This window comes from Rhamphochromis longiceps, linkage group LG6, assembly GCF_057381845.1.
Source record: "Rhamphochromis longiceps isolate RC_006_pf linkage group LG6, R_longiceps_female_GT1.1, whole genome shotgun sequence".
NCBI lineage: Eukaryota > Metazoa > Chordata > Actinopteri > Cichliformes > Cichlidae > Rhamphochromis > Rhamphochromis longiceps.
This window is the reverse complement of record NC_140562.1, coordinates 28,044,082-28,062,685: the sequence shown is the minus strand read 5'-3', so window position 1 is coordinate 28,062,685 and position 18,604 is coordinate 28,044,082. Positions and strand designations below refer to the sequence as shown.

Sequence of the window (18,604 nt, the reverse complement as noted above, 5' to 3'; positions counted from 1 at the left end):
AATTTAATTAAAATTATTGGGTGAGATTCGTATAGCCTCCCTCTAAACCATTAGTTCTTGGGCTTGCTCGGACTATGGCAGGTGAGGAGTCTGATGGGGTCAGTCCTCCTTCTTGGGAGAAAATGTCACAGTGAAAATGGTAAATTACAATAACACAAATGAACTTTCACTTTAAAGGACAAGATGGGATTGAAAATGTGTGTTTTTTATGTATGGATGAATGAATTGATTTTTCCTTATGGGTTTCTGCAAAACCTTTAGAAATAAGAAACAGATTTTGGAGGGTTTATGAAGTAAAAGTGTGAGGACTAGTCCAAATTGCAAACCATTGCAAGATAGATGGGGATTTTGTTAAATATCTTGCAATTACAAAATTCCCGTGGGCAACTGATTATACAGTACTCAGACACCCAGTGTAAGTGAACACGGTTGTTAGTTCAATAAGAGATGCTCTATTTCCATGCTTGAGCTAGACTGTGCTCTACCAAGGGGCTTGGACAGCATGAAGAGGACGGTGTTTTTAACTAGTTTTATAATTTCCCCACCTTCTCAGATAAGAAATGATTCATAAACACTTTAAAACTGCCCCTTTTTTAAAAAAAAACCCATACACATACAAACAGGGGGAAATGAACAGGGAAAGAAAATCACATATTTAAAACATAAACAAACCAAAGGGAAAACACAGCTCGATTCACATAGTTTACCTTTTCTCCTATAAGTATTTTTAGCAATGAAGTTCAGTAATACGACTACTTTTTCAGTTATGAGTACTGAAGGTACTGTATTTTAAAATTCAATAATTAAGCCACGGTTTGCTAGTACCTATTTTCTTATGATAACTTCTTCAGCACTTGTACTCATTTGTCTTATCCAGGAGCATACTATATTTTTGTCACACTTTCGATTACAGCCCACAGTGTATTGCACAGTGCATTAATGCTGTAAGTAGGAGTGACTGAGGTTTAGTCATCACGGAAACATGTTATACATACAGTAAGGTTTAGTACCAAATTACTGATAACTACCTAAATCATTTTCATGTTTCTGAAATGGTTAGTGTTTTTTTTCTTCATAAGATTTATTTTCATTTTTAAATTGAAAAACAAACAAACAAAAAAAGGAAACAAACAAAAAGCTCACAAACATCTACAACTAACCACAACATGGCAGGCCATTGTGACCACAGGAGCACTCCTAGGTGCACACTGTTGTATCCATGCCATTCAAGGATAACCTCAGACATCCGAAAACCAAACACAAAAAGTAATAACATAATGAAAATAACAATAATAATAACATAATAACATTGGTAATTACAGAAAGAATTAGGACAAAAAAAAACAACCCCAAAAAACAAAAACAAGAACTCAAAAAGCAAAACAAAAAGCACAGAACATCATACGAAACCCCTTCAGTCAATGAGCAACCTAATTAAGTTTTGTATTACACTAGGCAGAGTAATCCAAAATCTACAAATCATAAATAATCATAAGTAATGCCACTCTGCACAGTTGTTGTTGTTTTTTTTTTTTTTTTTTTAAAAAAAAAAACGAACTTTCTCATCCCTGTCACTCGTCCATGATGTAACTATAATGATGGATGATGATGGTTCATGTCAATAAAGTTGTGCTTTAGGAGCTAGTTACCACTAAAGTGAGCCTAAACAATTGTGAGAACAAAACCATTTAAAAAAAATGTATTTATTTTTTAAGTAGAAGGTTTTTTTTTCAAATGCAACCTTTCACACAGCTCACCAAGTAGCACCAAACTGTTTCTATGCAGCTTGATAGTAATTCTGTCTGGTAGCTTAAACTGTATGTTACAGGAAGAAAGACAATGTTAAGGTGTGTTAATTCCACTCTCAGATTTGGAGCAAGATAAGAGAAAGAAAGGACACGAGAGAACGCAAGTTTAAGAACTGCTCAGCAAGTGACATGTCTGGCAGCTGGCGTTGTAGACACTGCAGAGGAGGTGTGGCTTTTTCCCAAACAGCAACACTGGCAATACCTTGGCCCAATGTGTCACTGCTCTAAAAAAGTCCTGGGAGCTCGGCTGCTGTGCACCTCTCCTTTATGAGGCACCCAATTAGACTGCATTTGCTGCTTCAGTTTTCAATTTATTGCATTACACGACACTGCATTTAACACTTCTCCACTCATACGTTCATTTACCCTGCTAACGTCACCCACCCTTGAGTGGAATGATTATGCAATAGTTAGTATTGTCACCTCACAGGAAGAAGGTTACAGATTTGAATCTCCTGGGTGGCTGGGACGTTTCTATGTGGACCCGTGCCCAGATGGGTCACCTAGATTTCTCTGGCTTCCAGAGAAGCACAGTATGAATGTATGATTAAATGCAACTTACAGTCTAAATCACTTTGAGGGATCAAATCGACTAGAAAAGCACTATATAAATACAAATAATAAAATATTTCTTAATTGCCATTTGCGTCTCCCTTATTGACATTTTTTAAACTTTTTAAATTAAACATTGGATTTGATCATGTCATGTTCCTGGAGTTCTCTGGTATTTTCATGCACAGAACTGTCAATCATGTTGTATTGTTTAAATTGTCTATTTTACGGCAGTACTAGGTAGTGCAGTCCAGCGTAGTGCAGGCTAAATTTGTTAGCTTGCAGTGTTACCTTGCAGGTCTTGAAAGACGCCTACAAATAAAATGTATTATTATTATTGTTATTGCAGTTGTTTCTGTTATCTAAGATAATTCTTTTTATCCCCCCACCCCCACCCCGCCCACCGGCATAAGCTGTTTTTTCTCTGCACTGATGGCCTTCGCATCAGCAAGGAGGAGCAGATTTCACGTGTCACTGCTCCTGTAGCTGCACAATTCTGCTTGTGTGTATGTGCTTACATGTGTTTTTTTTTTCCTCTTCTCAAGCATCTGCTGTCAACCAGTTGGTGAAAAACGAGGTGAATATAAGTCATCTGGTGAGAAGTAGTCACTAATAGGATCGAGCCTGCTCCTTCTTCGCAACATAAGCACACAGACACATAACTTCAGCACACATAGACTGTTGGAGACATTCACACTCGCAGACACCTCCACAGGAATGAGCTATGGCCTTATTACCCACCTCACTTCCTAGCAGCCGGTGTCCTCCCGTAAAAGCACAACAGTGTTCCTATCCTCTCTCCTACACATCATCCATCCATCCATCCATCCATCCATGCTCCCTCCTCTTTTCAACATTGCCCTAATGTTTTCCTGGGACTTTTTTGCCTTCACATTCTGCTTTCTTTCTACTATTCTCCCTTCCTCCGCTCTTATTTTCTCTTTACCTCATTTATTCTTTTGCTCCACATCTCCCCTCCTACCTCTTTTCTTTGGCATCCCACCTCAAGCACCTGATTTCTACCCTGAATTAAAATAGCCTCTTCCGCACCTCTTTCTTCAGCATGGCACCTACCTGATTTAGTCAAAGCTCTTCTTTCCCTTTACACCTCCACTCTTGCCTCCCTGCTCCAATCCTATCTTAACCCATTCCTTTCCTTTCCATCATATACCTCTGTGGCTGATCTACTTACCTTTCTGCTCTCGATCACTCTTCCCTATTCCCTTGACTCCTCTCCTGCTTTCTCCTAGCCTCCTTTCTTCCCTGCCCCCCTCTTTTCTCACCCCATTTTTTTCCTCCCAGCCCTAACACCTGCTGCTGAAGATGTCTAGACCAGGAATGAAATGAGGATGGAGAGAGGGGCGAGGACGTGGTGCATGTGTGCACAAATAGGACGATAAAAGACAGGAAAAGCATGGAGAGAGAATATAAGGGGCGAAAATGTTTGAGTAAAAACAGAAAATGGTTTGAAGAATGAGTAGATGTCATGAGGAATGCAGATATGTTGTAAATAGGTTCGCAAATTTAAACCGAACTGATTGTTGTCCATTTTTAGAAGAAAAAAGATTTACTACTTCTCGGTGGTTTCTTTTCAGCTGTCACTTTCAGATTTTTCTTTTCATTCTAAATTGTTTGGCTTCTTCCAGACAACACAGCAGCAATCATTTTTTATGGTTCACTGCTTCACACCCACTGAACACCTCTGTCTACCCATCTGTAATTTCATTTTTGATCTGAGAAACCTACCCAAGTCACACATTGTATCAAAGCGAAGGAGCGTGATCTAAGAGGACTTTTCTCCGTTTCTTCCTTATGAACAACATGAATGAAATTTGTGCCATCAGTCCAGGCATATCACCACGCATAGAGTCCGTGTGGTGGGATTAGAAGAAAGGATGAAAAATAAAGAAAAATACAACAAAAAAAAAGGGCCTCGACTAAATGATGAAGGAAATGAGGACAAACAGATGCTGGATTACATCTTTATATGGCAGTTACACACTGAGAGAGAGTTTTGTTTGATGGCTCGCTTGTTTGTGTGTGCTTGACAGGAGGAGGTGTCCTGTCTGTAGCAGGATGTGATAATTAACCTTTCTCCTGCTGAGCGCTGCTATTAAAGCTAGGGCTGTAAATGAATCTTATCACGAAAACAACATATTACACAACTTCACTTGTTTAGAGCTGTTGTACATTCAGAGTGAAATTGTAAATTGGACTGGTTCATGCAGAGGCCATTCTGTCTGCTCATGTCTATCTGTGCTTATCTTTATGTGCGCTTACTTACCTGTCACTTCAAATTCATGGCCAGACCCACTGGAGAAACCTTTTACTTTAAAATCAAATAGAATTATTCAAATTTCTGTATTATCTGTATTATCAAATTTATGATTTGGCTTTTCTTTCTTTTTTTCCCTCTTACCTGCTGCTTGGAGGGATGAAAACTACTAGATTTACTGGCAGCAGTTTCACAACATAACGCAATCATGTGCTTAGATTTAAATTGCTGTGGTCAAAGTTAATATAGAAATGTTTTGATTAGTTTCAAAATTACTTTTTTCTGTAGAAAATAATTATTTTTATCAATGCGTACAACTTTAGTTAGGGGAATATGTCTGTGTAGGTTCTCAGTCATTCAGGTCATGGTATTCTAAGCAGCTTGGAAAGAAAGCGACTAGACTTCTTTGAGTTTCGTGAAGACCTCTCGGATGAGAGGTCAAACATCTTCAAGAAACCAGTTGCTTTCTTTCCAAGCTCCTTCGACTTCTGTTAGGGGAGTTGAACAGTCCTCCTGGTCACAACACAAGAAAACTAAATACGAGGGATTTTTGGAAATAACAGGGTCACTACTCTTCCTCCCTTAGCAGATTTAATGGCAGCAGACAGCAGTGGGTTTAAGTTAAAATGCTAGCTTGCATTTTGCCCTCTCTGATATTTCTGGTTTGCTAGTCTAGCTGGGAAGTGGATCTCTTTGCTTCCCTGAATCTGACTTAAACTTCCAGAGCTTTAAGTCACAGTATAAGTGACAGTGAAATATAACATGGGTTTTATAGATTGGTGCTCAGAAAACTACATAAATATGCATACAACTGACACAAATCAAAGTCGGAAAGTGGCAAACCACGTAAGGTTGCAGAGTTTCAGAATTAAAGTACATTGTGGAGACTCTGGAGAGTCTCCAATGCTCTACAGAGCTCCTAATGCTCTGCCGAGTTTTTAACCCCCTCTAGCATTAACATCAGCATAAAACTCATAAAACTGTGAACCAGGAGCTTGATGGCACGGGTTTCCATGGCAGCACAGCTCCTGCAGGTGTAATGTTTAGGTGGCGCTGTACATTTGTCCATATTGTGTATGTTCTCAAACACATGCATAATATTAACAACCTGTGCGTGAATTAATTTAATCAATATACCAACATGATTGTGCTCCTGAAAGACAGATAATTTTGAAACAAAATATTGATTGTACACTGTCTCTGCCAATGTTTAGCTACAACTCTATGCAACTAAATGCAGGTGGAAATTAATGGATAGATTTTATTGATTCTGGGTATACTGGGCAATCCAGAGATGCATCTGGATTGCCCAGTATACCCAGAACTGTATATACGCATAACTGTCAGGTTCTTAGATGTAGTCTATTTTATATTTAATGCTAATTGTAAATGATTTCAGTGTGCTAGAAAAAACATTATGCCTCCATAAATTCTACATTAATATGATGATTTTACAGTTGAATATTGCTGGGTACAAGTTTCTGTCTGAAGAATAAAAACACAAATGAGATTATGAAGCGATGAATTACTGATGACAGAGAAAAAAAAAACAGGCGAAAACTTGATATGACAGCAGAGATACAAATCGAGAAATATGGAGAAAATAAATGAGGAAGGAGGAAAGAGACAAAAACACACTTCAAAAGCGTTGGTTAGGCATGACACATAAAACTTAGAGGTTAAGGTCTAAGCACTGGTTTTGACACAGGACTGTGACCTTCCAAAATCATTGATTTGGCTCAAATACAGTATCTGGATCGCCTACCCAACGTCACTGTAAATTAATTTTTTTATTGGTTGTATCATTTAACACAAAGGCAAAGACTCATTTGGATCAAATTGATTGTAGCCCTCAGAGATTTTTTTTCCTTAAAAAAAAACAAAAGCTGTAAATAGAATATTTAACAGGTGTTGTGTGTAGGTACATGAACGATCACAAATTCAAAAATGCCTTAATGTATGAAAAGCCATTCATTATTTCATGAAAACCTCATTAACTGCCAGGAGTCTCATTCTCTCAAGGACCACTTAAATTCTAATATACTGAAAGGTTAACATAGATATTTTTTATAGCCAATGAGGCAAAACATGTTGTCTACTTCACCTTTAATTATTTTTTTAATGCATGAAGTCATGGATAAATTCATTATGATTCAACTTCCCTTATCGTGCAGTGTAACCTTTTGTCTCAATAGACAAATTGTTTCCATTCAGTATCAGTTCTGATCAACTGAGAAAAACTAAATAATGGTTTTCCATTAGTATTACAGATCATTTAACCCTTTAAATATATTTTAAACAACACAATTTACATCATTAACAATGATTCTAGCTGGTGAGTGCTTGGAGACAAGTCACCATCTTCCACAAATTATGTAACTACTGTAATTTGCTAGTGACCAAAGACCAAACCTTCTCTATTTCACAGAAAAGTCAAAATCCTGTTTCAGCATAATACTGAAAACTATTCCATGGATTTGTTACTTCTAGGCTGGACTATTGTAATTCCTTATTATGAGGTTTTTCTAAGATGAAAAAAACTTGAGTTAATCCAAAATACTGCAGCGAGTGTACTATCCAGAAAGAGAGATTATATTTGACTCATATTAACTTATTTTCATAGGTTCCCTGCAGACCATGTCATTTTCAAACTGCAAGCTTACTCATGGTTCCTAGAGTTTCCTCATGTAGAATGAGAGGCTCCTCACCTGTGAAACCAGCTCCCATTTTGGGTTCAGGACACAAATACCCTTTGTTTTTAAGAATAGGTAAAAATGTTCCTTTTTGGATCAGATGACCTTAGCATAAACCTTAGTTATGCTGCTGTGGGCTCAGGCTGGGGGGGGGGACTTCCCATGATACACTGAGCACTTCTCTTTTCACTCAACATGCCATTATTGAATGTCACTAACTTTAGTCTACTCTCTCCTTTAGCTTGATGTTGATGGTCTAGCTAAGCTCCTCCTTTTCTCTTGTCTTGGTAAATGGTTGATGCTTACTAGGCCCGATTTTGCTGTGGGTCATCCTTATGAATATAGTGCAATACCTTTCCTATTGATTAGGGAGGACAGGGTATTCAGCTGACCCAAAGCCGTTGATTTTGAACATAAAAGCAATGTTAAATAGAAATACTGTAAAAAAAAACACCTTTATGAAAAATGCAAACAAATATCTATATAATTATGTCTACACTTAAAAGAAAAAATCATTTGCATGATGTCTATTAGTCTATCATCAAAGTAATCCTATCATAATTATTTACACTTCAGTGCATGTATGGCATATAATAGTTAATAGTTTAATTTTAAAGGTGCTAGGTTACTGAAAATACCGAAAACAAACACTGATTTAAGAAATACAGCAGTGTTATAATATGCTTCTTAGCAGGACAATGAATTATTAACACAGATTTTTATTATCTTACTTTTTAAACTAGAAGGGCTGACATAGCAGAGGGGTACATTGTTGTTCCAGTTTTGTTTTAGGAAACCCAGTATCAAATGTTCAAAACATTTGTTCCATAATAATCATATTTTATTACATTTTTTACATTTAATATTGCGTAAGGAGCACTTTTTCCTTTTGGACTGTATTTTTTTTTAAATACATGTAAAGCACCAATACCTCATAACTGTACTTAAGTACAGTGCCTGGTGAATTTTTGCTTACAAAGATTTACGTGCACAAAAAAATTAAACAAACCTCAAGAGTATCAAGTGAGGGCCAATGTGGCAGATGGGCCAGCAGTAGAGTAACATATGACTTTGTGCCCCGAGTATCTTCAGTAGCAGCACGCCAGCCAAACCTTAGCCACTAATGAGGCTCCACACAAAGTCCCAGCAGAGCCCACTCAAAACACTGAACCAGACACAAACACAAGGAAGACACAGAGACTAAGATGTAGGCATACGCCCTCCCAAGCGCACATGCACACACACACACATGCTTTTTCACACTACCTCGGGTAACAATAAAACGCAAGCACACACACACACACACACACACACACACACACACACACACACACACACACACACACACACACACACAAATAATTGAGGTTTGTACCAAAGGTTAACATTGCACCTTTGGTAAAAAAAACCTTCTTAAATTCTTTGTTGGACCGGCATCCCTCTCAGCTTGTCCTTCTGAAGTAGATGTGACATAGCCTGCCATGATTATTAGTATTTTATTCCACTGTTACTGACACGTTCCAGTGTTAAGCATTCAAAATCAAAGATTAAACCTTTAACAACCTTTTGCTCCTTTCACTGTTAAATCTAAAAATTCTTTCAACATCTTTCAAATAATGTTTTTTTTTTGGTAAAACGCTGCTTTGTCCATTTTCTGTAACTATGAATAACTTTCCAAAAATGATTTCTGCTTTATCACAGAGAAAGAATACCTGTGAACTGTAGTTTACCCAACACACGCTGCTTACTTTAGCTGAATATGAATGTACATGTGCACTCTGTACAGAACTCTGCACTGATGCATCGTGACTTTATTTTAGTTAACCTATTATTACCTATTTTTACCATGTTGTTCAACAGAGTGAAAAAAGGAGAAATAACTCAACTTTTACCCTGAACTTTAGTGAGTCATTAGATCTTCTCTCACTTAAACAGCTGAAAAATAAGTTTTCTGCTCTTAGAACAGGGGTAGAAATATTGGAGTTGTTGTACAATCATCTTTACCTGTATTTTATCCTACCAAACAGGAGCATCATTTACTTGCATCATTTTTCGGTATGGTTATGAGTTAGAGTTATGAGTATGGTTATAGTGCAATAATAAGTGCAATAATCCTTTCTGTCATCGTTGTATTTTTACTCAGTTGTATATAGTATTTGTATTTGTATTCTATTTTTATCTTATTGTATATTTATTTTATTTTATTCTACTGTATATAGTATTTTATTTTATTCTATTCTGTACAGTTGTGTACTGTATTTATTCTTATTGTATTCTAATTTTTGCCTCATAACTTTTGCACTGTCCACTTCCTGCTGTGACAAAACAAATTTCCCACGTGTGGGACTAATAAAGGTTATCTTATCTTATCTTACCTTATCTTATAGGTTCAAAAGATAACAGAATATTAACCATTTTGTCTTTTTCACCTGTTCCATCATCTCTGCTTTCATCCTTTCACTGTTCAGACTGAGGCTGCTGGCTGAGCTCTGGGTAGCTTTAGCTTTAGCAACTTTGCCTTTGTTAGCATCTTTAAAATATACATATTCAGCTGGATGATAGTCATTTCAGTGTCTTATTAAGTTTGTTATTACAAACATTTTCATGGTAGTCCCCCAATGGTTTATTTGGCAAACATTCCATACTGTCTCCACCAGAGATGGGCAGTAACGCGTTACTGTAATCTGATTACTTTTTTCAAGTAACGAGTAAAGTAAGGGATTACTATTGCAAAAACGGTAATTAGATTACCGTTACTTTCCCGTAGGAACGCTGCGTTACTGCGTTACTAAAACCGTGATTTTTTGCGAGAATGTCTCACGACAGTGACGTAAGCGAGTGCGCCGTTAGTGACAACAGCTGTCTGCAGATCAACAATGGATCACATATCGATTGTGGGAGAGAGTATGAGCGTGCAGCGTTTAAAGCGTGGAAGTACTGACCTTACTTTGAGTTTGATTCCATAAAAAGTGACAAAAACATTAGCGTCCATTGTGCGTGGGAAGAAAACTTCTTTTTACAGCGAAAAAAACCCCTAAACTTCCAAGCAAGCACCGAGTGCGCCATGACGTAATGGGAAACTCAGAGAAAGTTGCGGATTCTTCAACTGACCGCGGCACACCTGCACCAGGGTAAACCTCCGCCTACCGCAGTCCTGCTTTACAGGTGAAAATAGAGCAACAGCACCGCTGAGTGTTTGACTTTATTTATTTTCAGCTGTGTTTTACTTGCATCTATTTGAAAGAGTGAGTGTAAACACAAAAATATTTTATTTTATGTGCTGGAATGTGCAGAAAATAGCTTTAAATGTTAAACTAATTTATTCAAGTCAGAGAATGTTGCAGATAATTAAATTTTTACTTGATGCATAAAGTTAAAAGATTAAAACTGATAAAACAAGTTTAAAAAAAGAGACTTTTCCATTTGATTACATTTTGTATGATGGATTATGCAGTAAAAGTAGAAAGATCTATCGCTTTATCACCTATTCAGGTTGTAAATCGTGTTTTTAAAAAGTAACTAAGTAACTAAGTAATTAATTACTTTTGAAAATAAGTAATCAGTAAAGTAACGGGATTACTTTTTGGGGGAAGTAATCAGTAATTAGTTACTGATTACTTTTTTCAAGTAACTTGACCAACACTGGTCTCCACTCAAAGTGAGGGGCTTCTACTCTAACAACATGTTAGCATGTAGCTGTGGCGCTGCTGTTCCCGTGTTGTGCATACATGAAAAGGTAATGTAATGTGACCTTCCAGGCCAAGAACACTGGAAACTGTCTGATTCCAGTTGCATCCCAGTTGAGCGTTGCATCTCTAGTCTTCTGATTACTTTGCCATTTGCCTTTTTTATCAGCGTTGTCTGGACTTTACAGCTTTTGTTGCTTTTGCTAGTTAGTTTATTAAAGTTACTTTTCCTATTCATGCTGCCTGAGTGCCTGTGCTTGGTGTCCTCTTACCAGAACTCCACATAACAGTGACATTGCAGATATTACAGAGACATCTTTTATGCCCAAACACAAGGTCAAACCCAGCTGTATGGCATTGAAGCACATTTAATTTTCTTTTGAAAGTATTGTGAGTCTGCTGATATTATTACAGAACATTGCAGCCTGAAAGTAATAAGTTTGAGATTTACTAAAGCTGAAACCTGTAGTCTACAAATAAACAACAATATTGGCATTGCTTTTTAAAAACTGTAAGGTATTTTTATTTTTTTTGCTCTTGTTGATTTGCAGACGGGTTCAGATTCAGTCGTAAGATGCCACAGAAGAGGACTTACTGTGTTTTATTATAGTTTGTGTACGGAATTGCCAAACAGCTTCTCCTTAAATGTTGATTTAAAAATATTTATTGCCTAATACAAGGATGAAAATATATCACACGTGCTATAAAATCCCAATGGAAAGTGTAATACTGGCTGCTGATTCTGCTCTGTACATTTCAGACCATGGCTATACCAGCTGAGTGCAGTGGGAGTGCTACCCAGAGTGTCTCTTTGTTATCTTAACACAATTTCATTGTGTTTCAGTGAGCAGAATACTGAGCCAAATAAATTTTGAGGACGCAGACTGTTCCGTGAAACACACACTGTGCCAAGTGCTGATGGCATGCTGTGTTTTATGGGTAGAAAATCAGACGAAGAAAAGTACTGAACAAGAAAAGGAAAACATGAAATGAGACACTCTTACCTTAAGAAGCACTTCAGCACTTCAAACTGCAAAGAAAAGGAGCGAAACAGGGGAGAGGCAGAAGGAGAGAGGGAGGGACAAGAGGGGAGACGAGAGGGGGAAAAAAAGAGAGACTGAAATTAGATTACCATAGGGTGCAACAACTTTCCACTTTACAGGAAAATATCTGAGATAAAACTAGAGACATTTTTTGAAGGAGTGATTTAATTTCACAAGCAGTGCTGTTGTGCATTTCTCTGCAATTTCATTCCCTTGCCTTCGGCAACACATACAGTACTGAGCATTTATAGTTGACTGGCCTGCATGCATTTTGAAAAATAATTCTTTGTGAGGATGTAAAGAGTCATTTCAACAATTTTCAAGAAGTCCAGTAAAATTGATTTGGACGTAGTTATCAAAAGCACAATTACCTCTTGAGTTCAGTTTTGAGTATTTTTAATGACATCACTTAATCAGTGTTTTACACTGATAGATTACATGAAATTAAAAAAACGATAAAATGACTGTGATTTTATTTAAAGTTTTAAATGTCGAGCAGGTGTGCTTTGACAGGTTTGACTAAGAATATGGAGAAGATTTACAAGAGGAAACAAAGTGAAACCATTTCTCCTGCTCCGAATGTCACTTGACAGTTGTTTTCTTCAAAAAATAGAAAATAAAAGAAGCTGCTCTTAAGTTTAGTTTTGATGGGGCTGCTCAAATGTAAACAGAATTTAAACAAAGAAAAAAATTGTAAGGCATTATAAATAAAAAAAAATTTCTGTACAGTATGTATTCTTCAAACCTGAGTTTAAAGCAGAAAATACTACTTTGCTAGGTATTGTTCTTCTCTCTTATCCGTTGCCAACTACTGACTTTCTCTACTTCACACTGTCACATTCTCCTGGCTGCAATTCATGAAGCTTTGGAGAGAGATAGCACACACATTCACACTGCTAAAACACACTGACATGCCTAAAAAAAAAGAAGAAAAAAAAAACAAAATAAACAAAGACTGACCAAGAAAACTGCTTCCTAATTAAAAAACTGTAACAAGCAGATGCTAAAGTAAGAAATGCTGACATAGACATTATAAAGGTTGACCAAACTTTAAAAATCATGTCTGTGCCTTCTAGCTGAGTTCGCAACATTAAAATAGATTACTAAAATAGAACCCAGGTTTCATTTTACTCACTTAATATGAAGAGAAGTTGTGTAATGAATCGTTAGCCCAACTGTACAAAAGAGTATATATATATATATATATATATATATATATATATATATATATTAGGGGTGCAACGATACTCGTATCGATATTGAACCGTTCGATACAGTGCTTTCGGTTCGGTACGCATATGTATCGAACAATACAAAATTTGTAATTTATTTTATCAACTTTCCTTCTGACGATGCTGTCTGTGTTGAGCGCTCAGTGAATCTGCGTTCGACTACTCCGCCTAGGCTGCACTGTTGAGCGCAGATCCACTGAGCGTTCAACACAGACAATATCGTCAGAAGGAAGAGCGCAGGGCAAGCTAGCGAGACAGAAGTTAAGCTCTCCTTGCAACATGGCAAATTGAACCTCCCCCACCCTCATTCAGATCTGGCGTTTGGAATTATTTTGGTTTTCATGTGACGTATGACCCTGAAGGTAAGCGCGTCATGGACTAAAGTAAAACAGTATGTTGGATGTGCCACGCAATGCTCAATTACATGGGTGGGAACTAGTGTGTTAGCGCAGTTAGCTCGTTAACGTGTTGGCCGTCTAGCCCCCCCCCCCTGTTTATTGACATCTGCAGATGAACACTGCCGCTAGCTAACTGCTCAGCACGGCAACCGCACAGTAACAACAACACACAGAGCGCCCTCTGACCCCGGAAGGACACACCGTCGCAGCGAGAAGGTGTCACCCGTCACTATGGCAACATAAACAAAACATAACTGTACAAACAGAACTCCGAACAGCCCTGACCCGCTACATAGCCCCCACCTAAGGGGTCAGTCGTCCCCGACGACCCCATTACCCCACACAAAGTCCTGCAAATGTCCAGGTGCCTTCTTTTGGCGCACCGGCCGGTCACGACCGGCGGGGAAAAGTCACTCGGGTCAGAACATGAGGTGCCACCATCATCCCACTTCTGACACCAATGTGGCGAGCTCAGACAACGAGGAAACGGAGGTGTCGTTTGGTCTTGCTTCCCGTGAGCTAGCCAGGGAGCACAGCCGTTTATTGACATCTGCAGAAGAACACTGCCGCTAGCTAACTGCTCAGCGTGGCAACCGCACAGCAACAACAACAACAACAACACACAGGGCGCCCTCTGACCCCGGAAGGACACACCGTCGCAGCGAGAGGGCGTCACCCGTCACTATGGCAACATAAACAAAACATAGCTGTACAAACAGAACCCCGAACAGCCCTGACCCGCTACAATATGCTACTGAGAATATAGCCCAGAAGAAGCGGATAGTATAGCTTTTATTTTGGAAAGAGCCATTTCTCTGTAATAAACTCTCTTTTCCAAAGATGAGTGATTCCTCAATCAGATACAGGGCTCGCAAAATCGCTAGCCCGACGTCCCGGAGCTAGCGATTTTTCCAGTCGGGCTACCAAAATCTATCTCTGCCCTGCCCGTCGGGCTATTGTAGGAAGGAAAAATATATGTCAATGCTTTTGCATTCTTTCGGAAATGTAGCTGGGCAATTATGTCATTGGCATCAGTGAGCCACTGTCAATATGTGACATATTGAAATCGCGTTTGAATTTGCGCTTGTTTTTTGCTTTCACTTTGCAATCGCTCGAAATGTGTATAGAGAGCGACAGCACTGATCTGTGAGTGATGATAATTTGCACACCAATTCCTCTGACATCGTCTTATCAATCTTAGCTTACTATGCAAACATGACAAGTGAAATCTCCCGCAGCAAGCTTAAACATATGAGAGGTTGATCGCGCAGAGAATCGCTGACCGTTATGTGTGTGTGTGTAAAAGCAGTAGGATATATATTTTAGTTCTGCTGAGCCAAATAAGAGTGGTCAGGGTGAAGAAGTGACAGCCAAAGAAAAGCTTACCACAAAACGGAAAAGTTATGACAAATCAGACTATAAGGCAAAAAGAAAGTGCAGCTTTATGGTTTCATGGACAAAAGAATTTCTGTGGCTGCAATATGACGAGCTATATAACCAGGGCTGCACATAAGTAGTCCGCAGGTGCGCATTCGCTGTCAAAAAAAAAAAAACGCGCACAAGATATGAAGTTGCAACGCGTGTTTGCATACATAAGATTTTCTGGAGGAGGACAGACATTTGTTTAAAACTCTTAAAGATGTCGAAGAAGCTTCTTTAAGCAATTACTTTGGTGTTCCTCTACCTCCAAAGAAATGTCAGAAGGAGTCCGAACCACAAAAGAAGCGCGTATTCTCGGAAAAGTGGTTGCAGGAGGTGAGCTGGCTTCAAACAAATGATGAACACACAGAGATGTGGTGCGGAATGTGCCCACTCTAGCGGACAAAAACAGTGCTTTTTATATGGACGCAAACGCGCGTTGCAACTTCTTATCTGGTGCGCGTCTTTTATTTTGACAGCGAATGTGCACATGCGGACCACTTATGTGCACCCGTGTAAATAACATAATGTTCTGCCGGGTGTGTTGTTGGTTTTCTCTCGATTTCTGAGTCGACAAGCGCCTTTGTTACTGGGACCAGTCATTTTAAGAAAGGCCCCCATTAGAACCCATGAGAAATGCAAGAAATGCATTATTGCTCAGTCTGCAATATCTTTCCCAGAACAAACACCAATTGCAAATAACATACCGGTACTAAAAATAAACCTGAAAAATCTGTTTAGAACAGCGTACTATGTTGCAAAGAGTGAACTACCACTGGCAAAATTTAGCAGTCTTTGCAAACTTCAAGAAGCAAATGGCCTAGATCTTGGTTCCACTTGCCTCTTACCCGTGACTTCAGCGGAAATTTCAAATTCAGGATCTGACACAGACTGATTCATGTCCTACACAGTTCTTACAAGTTCATAGAAATTTCTGTTCAATTAGAACCAAGTATTTGAGTTGATGATTGTAATTTTTATACAATGTTGTAATTTGTTTTTCAACAATTTTTTGATTAATGTTTTGTTTCCTTTACAATATTATACTTTAATGTATAATATTGTAAAGGAAACAAAACAGGAAACAAAACATCAATCAAAAAATTGCTCTCTTTTTTATTCGGGCTACTTACATTTATTTTGGGCTACCAAAAACTGAAGAGTCCCTGCCCGAAGGGCTACCAGGGATTTTGAAATTTTGAGAGCCCTGAGATATATTTGTTTTTTTAATTACTTTTGTTTCAGCAACATTAAATTTAAAAACTGTACTTTTGAGTTAAAATATATATTTATAATTTTAATGAATGAATTAAAAAAGGCATGAACATTTTTTGTATCGAAAAAATATCGAACTGTGACACCAAAGTATCGAACCGAACCGTGAATTTTGTGTATCGTTGCACCCCTAATATATATATATATATATATATATATATATATATATATATATATATATATATATATATATACAGTCACTTTATTACAGTAGGTGCTTTGAACGTGGCATGGCTGTTGCTGTGAGACCAGCTGATCTGAATATTTCAGAAACTGCTTTTCTACTGGGATTTTCCCACACTAACATCTCTGGGGTTTGCAGGAAAAACAGAAAATATCCAGTGGGCAGGAGTTCTTTGGGTGAAAATGCCTTGTAGATGCCAGAGGTCAGAGGAGAATGGCCAGACTGCTTTGAGCTCATAGGAAGACCTTAATTCAAATAACCACAACAAAAGTATGCAGAAGATCATCTCTGCATCAAACGTTGAAGCAGATAACCTAAGCATCAGAAGACCACACTGGGGGTCTGTCAGCTAAGAGTAAGAAGTTGAGCCTACAATTCACATGAATTCACCAAAATTGGGCAGTAGAAACCTGGAAAAATGTTACCTGGACTGATTTCTGTAGCAAAATTCAGATGTTAGGGTCAAAAAATGGCATCAACAACATGAAAGCAGGCATTCATCCAGCCCTGTACCAAAGATTCAGGGTTATGGCAGTGGTGTAACCGTGTCAGGGATATTTTCTTTGCACACGTTGTGCCTTTTAGTACCAAATGAACAGCCATTGTTGCTGACCATGTATGACTATGTGCATTATTCTACTGGTAGTAACGATCAAAACGGGGTACACTTCTTGAATAGGACACAGTTCACCATACTCAAATGGCCTCCAAAGACACCAGATCTCAATTCAGCAGGAGACTTGTATCATGGATGTGCAGCCAACAAATCAACAGCAACTGTGTGATGCTATCATGTCAGCATGGACCAACTGTTTCCAGCACGTTGCTGAATCTCTGTCACAGAGAATTAAGGACGTTCTGAAGGCAAAAGGGAGTCTAACCAGGTAGCAGCATGACATATTTAAAACATGGCCACTGAGTGAAGAGTAACAAAAAAAGAAGTGTGGCTGGAATGTAAACCGTAAGAAATAGTTCTTATATTTGCATATTATAGTTTTCAAAACCCGGTTTTATATTGAGTGCTTACCAGTGAAACAGAGTTAGCAAATCAAAGGCAATTTTACGTTGGTACGCGTACTAATGTTGTTTTCCTTAAATTAAATTAAATATTCATAAGAACATTGACAACATACACACATATACATGATGGTGCACTCTGTAATTAACCTAAGACTAAGCTACATGACTCCATATCCATATAATTTAAAATCAATCTTACCAATGAGTGCATGCAGACATTCAAACCCACACATACACACTCACGATCAGAGTGTTTCATTAGTGAGGAGCAGATAGATAACCCTCCCTAAGGAGACATTGACCAAGGGGCCATTGATCTACTGAGCTAAGCCATTCTGTGTGTCTGTGTGTCTGTGTGTGTGTGTGCGTGTGTGTGTGTGTGCGTGTGCGTGTGTGTGCGTGCAGAAAGTGGCCTACTGATGGAGTCTTTAAGCTGTTAGAGTAAGCACAGTAAATCTAATCCAGTTGTGTTTAATGGAAAGAGAAAGAAACAGTCTGTTGACATGTTCATTAGGACCAATTACTCTGTCCAATCACTGCCATATCACTCACTCACCAGAGAGGGTAGAGACACAAAGAGAGAGAGAGACCATCAGCAATATTTATGTCTTGGCAGACGACCATGAGAAAAGATTGATAGTACTTGAATGATAAATAAAAAACATATTTATTCCACTTACTGAGTGACAACATGGTGCATTTTGAGGCATCTAATTTCATTTGATCCCATTCAAGCCTGGCAGGGTACTGAAGTGTAAATCAATCTGACTAAAACTGGAATCACTAAATTATACAGTCTTATTGATGATTCAATAAAGCTAGTTGGGCTCAGAGGTTGTATCATGACTTATGCTAATGATCCAATGTCACAAACATATTTCCCATAACAAGCTAACAACCACAGACGAAAACAAGAAAATGCTATTGCTGGTCACATATCACGGGCCTAAGTGTGTGTGTCTGTGTGTGTGTTAGAGAGAGCTTGAACGGTTTCCATCTACATGTGGGGGACTTATAAT

The 18,604-nt window shown here is 38.3% G+C and overlaps 1 protein-coding gene across 1 annotated transcript in view; it reads right to left on the bottom strand.

The window, feature by feature from the left end:
- ptprdb (protein tyrosine phosphatase receptor type Db) overlaps positions 1-18,604 on the bottom strand; it is a 162,100-nt gene that overhangs the window by 125,350 nt on the left and 18,146 nt on the right. The window contains exon 3 of the mRNA XM_085410023.1: positions 12,019-12,044. The gene's annotated coding sequence lies outside the window, so the exon portion shown is untranslated. The remainder of the gene's footprint in view (positions 1-12,018; positions 12,045-18,604) is intronic.